Source organism: Oryctolagus cuniculus, chromosome 5 (genome assembly GCF_964237555.1).
Source record: "Oryctolagus cuniculus chromosome 5, mOryCun1.1, whole genome shotgun sequence".
In the NCBI taxonomy this organism is placed as follows: Eukaryota; Metazoa; Chordata; class Mammalia; order Lagomorpha; family Leporidae; genus Oryctolagus; species Oryctolagus cuniculus.
In genome coordinates, this window is record NC_091436.1 from 101,335,681 (window position 1) to 101,351,108 (window position 15,428).

At 41.9% G+C, this 15,428-nt stretch overlaps 1 non-coding gene across 1 annotated transcript; it reads left to right on the forward strand.

Annotated features, from left to right (window-relative positions):
- Positions 1–2,418: 2,418 nt before the first annotated feature.
- MIR30C-2 (microRNA mir-30c-2) lies at positions 2,419–2,480 on the forward strand. Its single transcript, NR_162486.1, has one exon. It is a non-coding gene; the product is annotated as a microRNA mir-30c-2 (primary transcript).
- Positions 2,481–15,428: the final 12,948 nt, after the last annotated feature.

The window sequence follows — 15,428 nt, forward strand, 5'->3', positions numbered from 1 at the left end:
AGAGAGAGAGAGAGAGAGAGATCTTCCATCCGCTGGTTCAGTCCCCAATTGGCCACAGCGGCCAGAGCTGTGCCAATCTGAAGCCAGGAGCTAGGAGCTTCTTCCAGGTCTCCCATGCGGGTGCAGGGACCCAAAGACTTGGGCCATCTTCCACTGTTTTCCCAGGCCATAGCAGAGAGATGAATTGGAAGTGGAGTAGCCAGGACTCGAACTGGATCCCATATGGGATGCCAGCACTGCAGGTGGTGGCAGCTTTACCCGCCATGCCACAGCACTGGCCCCGCCTTATCTTTTTTTTTTTTTTACCCACAGCAAGAGTAAACTATTGGGACTGGTCTTGTGGTGTATTAGGTAAAAGCTACCACCTGTGATACTGGTATTCCCATATAGGTACTGGTTGTGTCCCAGCTGCTCCACTTCTGATCCAGCTCCTTGCTAATTGCTTCTGAAAACCAGTGAAAAATGGCCCAAACATGTGGGCCCCTTGCCACCCTCATGGGAGACCCAGATGAAGCTCCTGGCTTTGTCCTGGCCCAACCCTGGCCATTGCAGCCATCTGGGGGAGTGAAAGCAGATGGAAGATCTCTTTCTCTTCCTCTCTCAGTGACTCTTACTTTCAAATAAATAAATAAATATGTCTTTTAAAAAGGAGAGTAAGCTTTTTATAAAGTATAGACATGGTCAGAACACTTGTGTGCTTACAGTCTTTCAGTGGCCTCCATGGTTCGGAAACCAAACTCCTTTATCTTGGCATTCAAGGACATATCTTCTCCTACTGTGCTTTTTTTTTTTTTTTTTTTAAGATTTATTTTTTTGAAAAAGTTACACAGAAAGAGAAGGAGAGGCAGAGAGAGAGAGGTCTTTCATCTGCTGGTTTACTCCCCAAAGGGCCACAATGGCTGGAGCTGCGCCGATCCGAAGCCAGAAGCCAAGAGCTTCTTCTGGGTCTCCCACGTGGGTGCAGGAGTCCAAGTACTTGGGCCATCTTCTACTGCTTTCTCAGGCCATAGCTGAGAGCTGGATGGGAAGTGGAACAGCCAGGACTCAAAGCGGCTTTACTCACTATGCCACAGTGCTGGCCCCTACTATGCCTCTTAATAGCCTCTCCTCCCACTACTGTTCACCCACACATATGTTGGCTATAAAAGATTTCAGAGTACATAATCTTCATCTTTCTTTTTTCATCTGTACAACTATTTTCTTTTTTGATACATTTTAAACTCCACTATCCCCTTCACTGCCCACTCCTTCCAAATCCGCATTAATATTGTCTTCACCTTCCTAGAATCTTCGAGGCTCAGTCTGGCACTTGGCCAACTCAGAAGTGTCTTTCGACCCACCATAACACTTGTCACACATATAACAATGGTGTATGCATCTGTCTTTCAGATTAGGTTGTATCTTTCTAAAGGACAATAATAATACCATTTATTTCTCATCACCCAAAAATTTTTTAAAAAATTGCTGGCTTATGGCAGGTACTCACAGATGTTTGCTGAATGGATGAATAAAATGAATGAATGAGTGATATCCTATGATAGTTTGGAATTACATGCCACTTTGATTTACAGGATAGTAGTCTCCTAACCTGTAGGGTTTTGTGATGTATAGCATTAATGACTTTCTTTTTTACCTAAGTATTTTCTGCATCATAGATAAATCTGGTGAGTAAAGTCCAAGAACCATTTGAGCAAGTCATTTTTAGAGAACTTCAGAAATCATCTAACTCCATTTATGTGTATACCTCTAAGGACAGATTTATTTCCTTTCAAATATGAGATTTCTTTAAATTTTAGCATTGTTAGCATTTGCAATACACCATTTTATGCATATACCTTGTAGCCTAACATATTTTCTTCTTGCTCAGTTGATTGAATTTATGACTACATTTCCCACAATTAAGGTAAGTAACTTTCCATAATTAAACGATTGCATGGTCTTCTGTCTGCAGGTACAGATCAGCCATTTTTTGCTGTTGTGTGCAATAATGAGCTGGAGTAAAATTGTGTAGCTCAGAGAGTGAGGAGCTGGATTGCATGTCTTCCCACAGTTTGTAAGGAAATGTCTGCTATTTAAGGAAGAGGGTGGTGGTGAGTCTTTGGAGCCCATTTCAAGAAAGCATAGAATGTTGAAAATCCAAACTTAACCAAATTCATTAGTGTGCAAGGCCAAAGCTGGAGATGCTGGGAAAATCCTAGGATGTACAGAATATAAAAAGGAACGAGAACTGAGTAGGCAGCTTCCTCAACAAAACTTTCTAGCCCCAGACCTAGAAGAGCCATGATTTAAACCCAAGTATGCTTTTCTGATTTTTTCCTGTAACACACTAAGTAAGGTACCTTGAAATGGTGCTGAGTTTGCTGAAGCTTATGCTGTTGGCTACCAAGCCTGCCCTGGAAAGCACTGAGTGACAGACATTGTAAACATCCTACACTCTCAGCTGTGGAATGTAAGAAAGCTGGGAGAAGGCTGTTTACTCTCTCTGCCTTGGAAATCAACTAATGAGGAACATGTTTGGAATATTGCTATGTGCCTTACAATTGGCCTATCTAGGATTCATTTATGAGGTCAACTCTAAATGTAAAATAAATAGACTGTTATACTAATAAATGTTAAATAATTTGTAATGTCATTTATCTTTGAACTGTCTCATGTGGTCTGTGTGTATGTGTAAAGATTACCAAATACCCAAGAAATGAAAGTGTGGTAACTGCTATGAACCTACATTGTGGGAGTTGTTGTAGCCTAGTTTATAAAAACAAAACATAAAAGCACATGCCCAATAAGCCAGATGATTCTCCGTTAACCTGAGTAGCATTACTACACTAAGTTTTAACCTTTCTTGAGCAAAGGTTCTGATTTTTTGGGGCCAGCTATTATCAGGTTTTGGGTGGTTTGGAGCCCATGCTTTAGCATGGTAATGACAAGCAGCATGAATAAGGCATGCTATTTTAAAAAAGGATATAGTTGTACATTTCAAGGGAAGATAGAAGTATAGGGGGCAGAGATAGGATGAGATATAAGAAGATAATTTTAAGAAAAATCTACAAAAGTTAGGTTCAAACTTAACAAGAAAAACCATACTGTTTATTTCTTCCACATAAATCATTTAAATCAAATATTATTGAAGATTTAATCTAGAGTTTGACTTACCCAAAATGAGTTTTGTTTTTTTCTACTCAAGTAAGCCTTCTTTTCAAAGAAAATACATAATAATGTGTATTCTTATACAGTAAGCCTTTAAGAGGTTAAAATAATACCTGTTTTAAATATTAAACAGATGTTGACACAGTTCCTTGCTTATTTAGTTTTAGAATATCAGCATATTCTGGTCACTTAAACTAAAAGGCACCGTAGTGCTTTAAAGTTTTAGACAAACTTCCTCTCTGTATGCGGAGTCTGAGACAATAGGAATGTTTGTTTCATGAGTCTAAAAACTGCGTAAATGCAATGCCTTCAGCTTATGATTTCAAGGGAGTATTGGAATGAGCTGCTGTTGTAACAGTGGCTAAAACTGTGGAAGTGCCTGCTGAGCTACTCCAGCTTGGTTGAGTCATTAACCTTTTTGGATTTGGCCTGCAGGCTTATGGAAGCACTCTTGGAGACAATGCTCTACCATCTTCTCAAAGAATTGTGGATGTTTGAAATGTTGCTTTCTTCCGGGAGATGGGGATTGTATGGTAAGGGCAAAAGCAGCTTGAAGTGGAAGGTTGGGAATGGCATATGTGCTTTCTCTGCCACAGCTTTTGAGTTATTCTACTTAAATTAGGATATTTCAGATCTAAATTGATATTAATTTATATTTATGAATGTAAGTATTTAGAAGCTTATTGAAATTTGAACTGAAAATCATTCCATCATTCAGTTTACTGAACACTCACCATGTGCCAGTTACTTGCATGGGGGATATGGAAGAGAACAGAAACACAATTCTTGCCCTGTGGAACTTATAAATTCATAATGTGTTAAGATATAACAATTTTTTTATTCTGTATAACTATATAAGATGCTTTATCATATTCAGTGGTATTAGATTGTTTTTTTCAAAACTAAATAAATTTAAATATTTTAAACACTTATTGTGTTGTTTTTGAAAATCTTCTAGATATTAAACCTTATAAAATTGTTAGTTTTTGTTTAGCATTATTCTTCCAGATATGAAATCAGTGTTACCCATTTTGTGATACAGGTAAGTATTAAGGATGCTTCACAGGTCACTGCTCTGTGTATGTGAATTGTATACATACATGTACCATATACATGCCAATGAACAGGTACTAAAATTGGTAAAATTTAAGACAATGGGTGCCAGCGCCGCCGCTCACTAGGCTAATCCTCCGCCTAGCGGCGCCGGCACACCGGGTTCTAGTCCCAGTCGGGGCGCCGGATTCTGTCCCGGTTGCCCCTCTTCCAGGCCAGCTCTCTGCTGTGGCCAGGGAGTGCAGTGGAAGATGGCCCAAGTGCTTGGGCCCTGCACCCCATGGGAGACCAGGAGAAGTACCTGGTTCCTGCCATCAGATCAGCGTGGTGCGCTGGCCGCAGCAGCCATTGGAGGGTGAACCAACGGCAAAGGAAGACCTGTCTCTCTGTCTCTCACTGTCCACTCTGCCTGTCAAAAAAAAAAAAAAAAAAAAAAAAAAAAAGACAATGGGGCTGGTGCTGTGGTGTAGCAGGTTAAGCCACTACTTGCAGTTCCAGCATCCCATATCCACACTGGTTTGAATCCTGGCTGCTCTACTTCTAATCCAGCTGCCTGCTACTGTGCCTGGAAAAGTGCTTGGGCCCCTGGACCCACATAGGAGACCCGAAAAAAGCTGTTGGCTTTGGGTCAGCCCAGCTGTGGCCATTGTGGCCAGTTGGGGAGTGAGCCAGCAGATGGAAGATCTCTCTCTTTCTGTCTCTCCCTTTCTTTCTGTCTCTGTAACTCTGCCTTTCAAACAATAAGTAAATAAATCTTAAAAGACAAAACAGTGTGACATTGGCAAGGATGTGTGGTAAGACTCCTTGTGAGACTGTAAGTTGATACCACCACTTCAGAAAATAACCTGGGGCCAGCACTATGGCCTACGGAGTAAAGCTGCCACCTGCAGTGCCGGATCCTATATGGGCGTCAGTTCGAGTCCCTGCTGCTTCACTTCCGATCCAGGTCTCTGCTATGGCCTGGGAAAGCAGTAGAAGATAGCCTAAGTGCTTGGGCCTCTGCACCTGCATGAGAGATCCGGAAGAAGCTCCTGGCTTCTGGCTTCGGATTGGCACTGCTCCACTGTCATGGCCATTTGGGAGTGAACCAGTAGATGGGAGACTTTTTCTCTCTGCCTCTGCCTCTCTGTAATTCTGTCTTTCAAATAAATAAATATTTAAAAAAATATTTGATGGTCTCTACTTATGCTGAACTTACTCATTCTCTATGTCCCAGTTGTTATTACCTACCCCACAGAAATTTGTACTATGTTCTCCTAAGAAATGGATATTCATAGGAACACTATTTTAATCAGAAACTACCGAAAGTGCTGATCAATAGTAGGATCCATAAATAAATTCCAGTATACTCATATAATAATACTATACAGCAATGAGAGTGAATGGCTTACAGCTGTTCATGAAATTATGAGTGAACATAAAGTACAAAATAAGCTGGACTAAAGAGAATATACCATATGTTTCTGTTTACATTTATTTGAACAACAGGCAGGCAAAACTTACCTGTAGTTGTGGTGATCGGAGTCAGGATATGGTTACCTTGAGGGGTGGGATTCCAAGGCTAGGAATAAGGGACAGGTCCTCTTGTCATTGGTGATGTGTTAGTCCTTCCTCTGAGTAGTATACCAGTGAAACAGGTATCCCTTAATGAAAAGTCCTCATGCTTTATTTGAGCATTTTTATAACTGGGAGTTGTACTTAACATTTTAAAATTTTATTTTATAAGCAGGGGGTAGAGTGTGGGAGAGAAAGAGATCCTATCAGCTGGTTCACTGTCAAATACCTTCCATGACGACCTGGGCCAGGGTTGGAGCCAGGAGCTGGAACATATATCAAGTTTCCAATGGGAGCAACAAACCCAACCCTGTGTTGGCAGGGAGCTAGAGTCAGCAGCTACAGCTGAGACTGAAACCCAGGCACTCTAGCATGGGACACAGGCCTATTTTTTTTTTGAAAGGCAGAGTTACAGAGGCAGAGAGAGAGAGGTCTTCCATCTGCTGGTTCACCACTAGATGCAATGGCCAGAGCTGCACCAATCAGGAGCCAGGAGCTGCTTCTGGGTCTCCTTCGTGGGTGCAGGGGACCAAGGACTTGGGCCATCTTCTACTGCTTTTCCAGGCCATCAGCAGGGAGCTGGATCAGAAGTGGAGCAGCCAGGACTTGAACCAGCACCCAAATGGCATGCTGGCACTGCATCGGCGGCTTTACTTGCATCACCACAGCGCTGGCCCCTAGGGACACCAGCATCTTTAGTGCTGGCCCCTAAGGACACAAGCATCTGAACTGCTCTGGTAAACACCAGTTCCTGGATGTTAACACTTTAATAAAAAATTTCAAAAATTTAATATTCGAAGAATAAAGCTGTATCACATGACCTAAAAAAAGACAGGTAAAACTAAGTAGTCACTAAAAGAAGTCACTGAAATAAGCTCCCAGGTCATTGTCCCCTCCAAACAGAGTAGGAACTCATGTCTTGAGGAGCATTCTCTGAAACTGGCACAAAAGATGGCACCATCCAAAATTCCCGTGGCAAAGTCACTTTGAAACGAGTATCTTCTTTCCTCAAGTTACTATCCTATTTCAAAGAACACCACTCTCCTCAAAAGCTCACCGTAGTGATCCAGTCCCTCATTTTCCAAGTAGCCAAATTACTGAAAGATGAGGAGAAAGAGCTGATGCTGAAAGCCATTTTCTTCATACTATTTGTTGAACTCTTTTACTAAGTGTAGAGTTAACTTTACAATCCTTAAGTAAACTGAAAGTAGATCTTCGTGAAAATTGAGAGTGGGAATGGGAGAGGGAGGAGGAAGAAGGGTTGGAGCATGGGGGAGGGAGGGTAGTGTGGGAAGTATCTAGTGATTAGATTAAATTAAATCTGTATATATGAAGTACATGAAACTTGTGTAACTTAAATTTAAAAAAATAAAACCATTTAACAGCTGTCACCTAACGTGTTGCAGGAAAGGAGGTCACACGTGGCTAACTGATTTGCCCAGTGGAACATAGGCCTCCAATGGCCATGGGAAGACTGAAGTGGGCATAGTGACTGCAGTGCCTCTCCATGTTTCCATAGCCAGGTATCCTAGAATTGGGCTAGAAAAATGTGATCCATCAACCACCACATCAAGCTTTCGAGCTAATAGGAATAAATCATACATTTGGCATTGTTAATCTACTTGGAATCATTATTGGCATTGAGTTTTCATCCTTTCTTTGAAAGAATGTTCTGTGGTTGTTAAGATCTGGCTTTTAAATTTTCTTTTTACAATGAGGTGAAAAGGCTCTTTTCTTCAAACCCTATCTTGAACTAAAAATCCTTTTTTAATTCAAACAAAAGTAAAAAAAAAATCTTCAACCCCCTCATGCTTCAAGTTACATATGCTAATAATAAGCTCCACTTACTGTTTCTTATCTGGGGACAATACAGCCCCACAGGGGTACTTGGAAATGTGTGCAGACATTTTTGATTGTCATCATAACTGAGGAGTGCCACTTCTGTGAGGCTTTGAGCTATCTGTTGAACAAGAAAAAGTTTTCACCAAAATAACAGTAATGACTGCACCAACATGTATTCTTAAAGATATTTTACTTTTAGGAAAAATGAATTACCTACATGTGGGGAGCAACTCGGACTAGACTAAGTTACTGGAATTAAGACTTATTCTATGCATCTGCTCTCCCACAATATGGCGCTGGGAGAGGAGAAAACAGCTTCTACGCAGCTGCCTCCAGTTCAACCAATAAACTGTAGGACCTACTCCTGATTGGAGGAGAGCAGCATACTCGGCGTGTGGGCAGCCGAGTTAGGATTGGCGGAGGAGGACTATAAAGGAGGAGAGAGACGGCATGCACCAGGAACATCTAAGAGGAACATCTAAGGGGAACACCTGTGCAGCCCCCGAGAGAGCCGGCCGGCGTGTGCCGCTCCCCTGCGGAAGTGGGGAATGTGGCAGGGGGAACCGCCCTTCCACGGAGGTGGAAGGGACGGTAGCCAACCCGGGAAGGACCAGCAGCCAACCCGGGAAGAACCAGCAGCAAACCCGGGGAGGGCCGAGCAGACGAAAGAACAGCGCAGGGTCCTGTGTCGTTCCTCCATGAAGACGGGGAGCGACACCTACACTTTTCTTTTTTTCTTTTAAGATCGTTTATTTGAAAGGCTGAGTTAGAGGAGAGAGAGAGCAAGCGAGCTGTCCGCTGGTTTACTCCCCAAATGGCTGCAACTGCTAGGACTGGGCTAGGCTGAAGCCAGGAGATTCCTCTGGGTCTCCTATGTGGGTGCAGGGGCCCAAGCACTTAGGCCATTGACTGCTTTCCCAGAGCATTAGCAGGGAGCTGGATCAGAAGTGGAGCAGCCAGGACTTGAACTGAAACCCATATGGGATGCTGGTACTGCAGGTTGTGGCTATAACCTGCTAAGCCACAGCACCAGCCCCTATCCACATTGTCAAAATGTCTTCACTTTAACACATCACTGTAGTATACTGTCTGGAGGCTTGAGGTCTGAAATAGCTAAATGTGGTGATTTGAATGATCTTAAAAATACAACGAAAGAATAAAAATAGACTCCAAACAGACTAGAAAGATGTAACTTTAGAATGACTCCAAATATTCTGTAATGTTGAGCTCATCAAAGGTTTTGTCACCAAAAAGCCAAGTATATCCTTTAGAATGCTTCCTTTGTGGCTCAAAATGAAAAATACTGTTTGAACCTCCACAATGTGTGAGGTAAACCAGTTTATCCTGTAGTTTGGCACTGCTTATTGAGAATTGGACAACATCTAAGAATTCAGCATCTAACTCAGTCACTAGAAAACTGTAAATTGCTAGCTGTAGTTTAAAGCTTTCAACTAGGCTTAGATGCTCCTAAAACAAACAAAACAAAACGTCATTAAAACCACCTTTGAATTTTTTAAATAGTCTTAGTATTACTAGACCAGCCATGTTCATGCAATGAAAAGGCCAAGTTTCTGCTTGCCTCTCTGTAGCTCTGATTGCATCTTGTTATAGTGTTGTCACTACAGCTGTGCTGGGTCATTCTTTCCCATCCCATTCCACAAATACGCACTTTGTACAGTCATAGCCTTGGAAGCAGTGGCAAACAAGGATGTGCCCACCCTCATGAAGCTTCTAGTTTTGTAGGGACTGCACTTGTTGCTTTTATTGCTTTTTTATTTTTATTTTTTATTTATTTGAAAGGCAGAGTTACAGAGAGAGAGGGAGAGACAGAGAAGATAGAAATATCTTCCATTCATTGGCTCACTCCCCAGATGGCCACAATGGCTGGCGCTGGGGCGGTCCAAAGCCAAGAGCCAGGAGCTTCTGGGTCTCCCACATGGGTACAGAGGGCCCAAGCATTTGGGCCATCTGCTGCTGCTTTCTGAGGTGCACTAGTAGGGAGCTGGATCGGAAGTAGAACTGGGTCTCAAACTGGCACCCATATGGGATACTGGGGCTTCAGGTGGCAGCTTTACCCACTATACCACAGCACCAGCCCCTACAGCTAAATTTTTGCTTCAGTGAGCCCTTATAAATTTTATGTAATCTATTGCAGGTCACTCAGTGGGGTCTTTCTTTCATAGGTATTCCATAAGTAAGGCTGGGCAGTAGCAAGCCTAACTCCTATGATAGCAATAGCATTCATCATGCTAACTACCACTTATTACTAAGGGTTCCATACATTCCAGAAGCCATGCCAAGAGCCAAGAGCAAATATTGAGGGTCCTTGCAATGTGCTGAGCACTAAAATTTTTGCTTATATTCATCCTTGTAATTAAATAACAGGCATGAAATTATTTTTCAGGTGAGGATTATGAGGTGAAAGAGAATAAGAAAACCACCTAAGGTTATGCCCTAATGCTGGGATTCCAAAGGTGGCAGTGTGGCACTAGAGATTTTCTTTTGATCCTGAAATGAACCAAGTATATCTAGTTAGAAATTATGATCCCAGTTTTCCCAAGGTGGAACCTGAAGTTGAAATTGTTAAGAAAATGTCAGTAGATGTGTTTACAAATATTCCATTTCTTCCAGTTCTCTGCTTCTTGCACATGAAAGCATTCCATCTTTCTGTGTCTTCTGAGGTCAGGTGTAGCTGTGTGCCTGCTTTCATTAAGTACCTATGGATAGATTTACCAGAAAGTTTTCAGAGCCTGTATACAATGTGTGCCCTTTCCCCTGTGTTGGTGAAACACCTGATGAGACGAAGTCTTTGTCCCCCTGTGTGCTGGAAGGACCATGTTGGATAGCATCCCTTCGCTGATTGCCATTAGACTGGAAGCAGTAAGCTCCTGAGATTTGGGACAGGGATAGGTGAAGGAGAGTGTTTGTAACCATACATAATCTAGCCTAAACTCAACATGTTGTTTGCCTAAGGAACCTGCCTACACTCCTGTAACTTAATGGTATCACATATGTGTGTGTAATTCAGAAATCTGACACAACAGGTTGTGTTTTTTATTAACGTCTAGCTGGGTATTGCATGGCCTGTGGGAATAAAACAGTTCTTTGGCCTTTTAATTTTATGTTATAATGAAAGTACTTAAAGCATTCAATCTGATGGTCATGTAGTCCAACATTAAGAACATGTAGAAGAAAAGTTTCTTATTCTCTGGCCAGAGCACTATATCTGGAGCTTAATTTAATCTGCAGTGTTCTAGTATCCTTCCCTCCCCCCCGCCAAGATTGATTGATTTATTTGAAGGGCAGTGAGAGAGATGGAGAGAGAGAGATCAACCACTGGTTCACTCCACAAATGACTGCAAGAGCCGGGCGCTGGGCCAAGCCAAAGCCAGGAGCCAGGAACTCCATTCAGGTCTCCCACATGGGTGGCAGGGGCACAAGCACTTGGGCCGTCTTCTGCCACCTTCCCAGTTACACCAGCAGGGAGCTAGATGTGAAGCATCCCCAACTTGGACCGTGCTCCAGGATGGTATGCTGGCATTGCAAGCAGCAGCTTAACCGCCTGCATCACAATGCCAGCCCACTAATTTTGTTAATTCTGAGATTTGTGTTCCAGCAACAGATGGTCAGCAATGTTAGTGAAGAATGCTAATTTCTCCATTGCTACTAAACTTTATGACTGCAATTAATGGTTTTTAGGGTGTGAACAGTTTTATATACTTCACCCTTCTTTAGGTTAAGATCATAGTCAAACACTCTGACTCAGGTCAGACATTTGACTTAGAATTTATGCTGCTAGTTAGAATATCCAAGTCTTGTATGAGTGCCTGGGTTTAACCCCCACCCACAGCTCCTGATCCCAGCTTCCTGCTAATGCTGACCCTGGGAGGTAGCAAAGATGACTGAAGAAGTTGAGTTCCTGCCAACCGTATGGGAGGCCTAAACGGAATTGCTGGCTTTTGGCTTAAGCCTCTGTCTATGGCTGGCATTTGGGGGGTGAACCAGTGAATGGAAACTAGCTTTCTCAATGTCTTACCTCTCAAATAAATACATTTTTATTTTTTTGAAGAAAATCACTTTATTCTACTCATAAACAGTAACATTACAACAGTTTTTTCAAGGAGACCACACATCTGTCCAGCCCCAAATTCAATACCGTCTCAAGGAATACCATCCTCTCAGCAAGGATGCCCTTTTCCATTGCATTGCTGGACCAACGAAGCTCTTCAAAATAGATGACAGTCAAATAAATAAAATTTTAAAAAGAAATACTCAGGGGCCAGTGTTGTGGTTTGTTTCAGTCCTGGCTGTTCCACTTCCAGTCCAGCTTCTTGCTTATGTGCCGGAGAAGGCAGCCAAAGACAGCCCAGGTACTGGGGCCCCTGTCACCCACGTGGGAGAGTCAGATGGTGTTCAGGCTCCCAGCTTCCATCTGGGCTAGTCTCAGTCATTGCAACCATTTGTTGGAGTGAACCATCAGATAGAGAATCTCTGTCTTTCCCTCTGTCACTCTGCCTTTCAAATAAATAAGCCTTTTCAAACTTTTTTTTAAAGATTTATTTTATTTATTTGTAAGACAGAGTGACAGAGAGAGGTGGAGACAGAGTGGTCTTCCATCCGCTGGTTCACTCCCCGGATGGCTGCAAAGGCCAGAGCTGAGCTGATCCGAAGCTGAGAACCAGGAGCTTCTTCTGGGTCTCCCACGTGGGTGCAGGGTCCCAAGGACTTGGGCCATCTTCTACTGCTTTCCCAGTCCATAGCAGAGAGCTGGATCGGAAGAGAAGCAGCTGGGACTAGAACTGGTGCCAATATGGGATGCCAGCACTTCAGGCCAGGGCTTTAACCCACTGCGCCACAGCACCGGCCCCAAGCCTTTTTTAAAAAATAAGAAACACTGTAAAATAGTTCCAGCACATGTATACACACACACAGTGTTAAGTTATTCAAGTCCTCATGTTGAATTCAGAATTGTGAGAATTTCCAAAGCCATTAGCTGAGTACATTCAACAATTTGGCAGTATAGCACTGTCTACCAAGGCAATGCATAACACAGAGCCACATTAAATTTTGAACATCTTTCCTGAGCATGATCTTCCTGAAATTTCAATGGATGAAAGACTATGCAAACCCTACCCTTTGCATTATTTGATTATTTAATGACTTATGTCATTACTCATGTACCATAGGAGAAAAAAGAGCAGGCAATAGCTCCTTAACTAGCAGAATTTTATGGTTTTTATTTGTTTCTAAATAAAGTCATGAAATTTGACACTGATTAACTCTGTAAGGTTACTTTAGTTGCTTAATCACAAAATTCCTAATCCTTCATTCAATAACTTAAAAATTCTTCTAAAATTGTTCATAATCCTGCCTAATTCCAGTGATAACTAGAGGCAACTGCTGTGTATATCTTTTTTAAAGATTTATTTATTTATTTGAAAGAACTACAGAGAGGCAGATGCAGAGAGAGAGAGAGAGAGAGAAAGAGAGAGAGAGAGAGAGAGAGAGAGAGAGAGAGGTCTTCCTCCACTGGTTCACTCCCCTGATGGCCACATCAGCCAGAGCTGTGCCAATCCGAAGCCAGGAGCCAGGAGCTTCTTCTGGGTCTCCCACAGGCATGCAGGGGCCCAAGGACCTGGGCCATCCTCCACTGCTTTCCCAGGCCATTGCAGAGAGCTGGATCAGAAGTGGAGCAGCCAGGACTAGAACTGGCGCCCATATGGGATGCCGGCACTGCAGGCAATGGCTTCACCCGCTACGCCACAGTGCTGGCCTGGCCATGTATATCTTCAACGTTGGAAAATACTTGTTCAGTAATACTGAGCTAACATTTCTGGGATGATCTATACAATGAATACATCATATATGTTGGGCTTAATTTTTGTTTTGAAACATTATAGATGTATAGGATGTTGCAAAAATATATTGGAGAGTTCCTTTCACATGATTTTCCCCAGTGGTTGGTTACAGCTTACAAAGTTAGAGTCACAGTACCAAAACCAGGAAACTGGCATTGGTATAATGTGTGTGTGGTTCTACACTATTAGCTTATAGACTTCTGCAGTCACTGCTGCAGTTAATATACAGACTGTTGCATTGCCACAAAGATCTGTCTATCCCTCTGGTCACACACCCTTCTTCAGCCCTCAGCTTCCTTCTGCTATCCCTAATTGCTGGCAACCACCAACCCATTCATCTTTATGATTTTCTTCATTTCAAGAATACTCTATAAAAAGTATTTTAATAGATGAATTTTCAGTTGTTTTCCATGTTTTAATTAGAAGTTCAAACACAAAATCTTATAGATGTAAAACATACCAAGATTATACTTATTAAATGGTGATTAAATTATAATTTTATCTTGCAATATTTCAATCATCTTTTTTTGCAATTAAACACATATTAAACTTTTCTACATTGTAGAAGATGAAGACTTTCTTAACTTGAACAGCACCAGCATTTTCTGTTGGTAAGCAACTAGCAAATAAAGCTTAGATGAAAATTACACAGCTCCAAAGAAATGTGGTTCTTCCAGTAGGCCCTGTGTTTGATCTAAGTCCCAAGTAATTACAGTAAGCCCTTTGGTTCTGCTGCTGTTCTGAGAATGAGGATTTGATACAAATCCAAATAGTACAAGTTTTCATTTTAAAAAATTGATAATCCATTTGGAACAATATGGTTATCCACTATTTTGAGCTTACTTGGATGTATATATTATGTACGATAATTTTACAGAGACAAATTCCTATAAATATATTCACTGCTATCTTAATTAGAAATAATTTATGGCTCTCCATAAGTGACAAGTCTTTCATGTTGAGTGAATAAACCAGTGATTAGGTCACGAGACTATTGTTAGGAACATGTAGGCAGACAGCTGACAAATGAATTGTTATCTTGCCTAAGGAGGAGAAAAAAACACTAAGGTAAAATTAAAATGCCAATACAAGCTGATAGAAGACATGTAACATTTTGTGCACTGATGATACTCAAATTAAACAATGGAATGTACTAATAAGTATACTGTAGATTTTATTTAAAAAATGGATTAGAGGGGCGGCACCCTGGCTCACTTGGTTAATCCTCCACCTGCAGTGCCGGCATCCCATATGGGCGCCGGGTTCTAGTCCCGGTTGCTCCTCTTCCAGTCTAGCTCTTTGCTGTGGCCCGGGGGTGCAGTGGAGGATGGCCCAAGTCCTTGGGCCCTGCACCTGTATGGGAGACCAGGAGGAAGCACCTGGCTCCTGGCTTCGGATCGGCACAGCGTGCTGGCCATAGTGGCCATTTGAGGGGTGAACCGATGGAAGGAAGATCTTTCTCTCTCTCTCTCTCTCTCTCTCTCTCTCTCTCTCTCACTATCTAACTCTGCCTGTTTAAAAAAAAATGGATTAGAGCAGGGGGTAGAAAGACAGGAAAAGAATCTAGGCTTGATCCACTGAAACTATTGAACTATTTATATTAAATCAGACCCCTAGAAAAGGCTAAACTTTATGAAGCTCAAATGTTTAGCTATATTTTCAAATGTGCATTAATAAATACTGAATGGCTATATAAGATGAATTATATTTTACCCAATAGCTTGTCACATATCTTAAGCACTGCCATAAGAATCATCCATTTAGAGGGAGGATTTGAGTGACAAGCAACACACCTCTGTTTTCTGTCCTGTTCTACACTACATTTTTATTTTCAGTAATATAAAGATATTGTTGGAGTTAGGATTTTTAAAATGAAGCAAGATAGAGAATTAACAGTAGATGAATCAAAGTCCAGGTAAAATTTCAGGATAGAAGGATGGGCAGGGATAGATATAATGACATTGAATTGGTGTA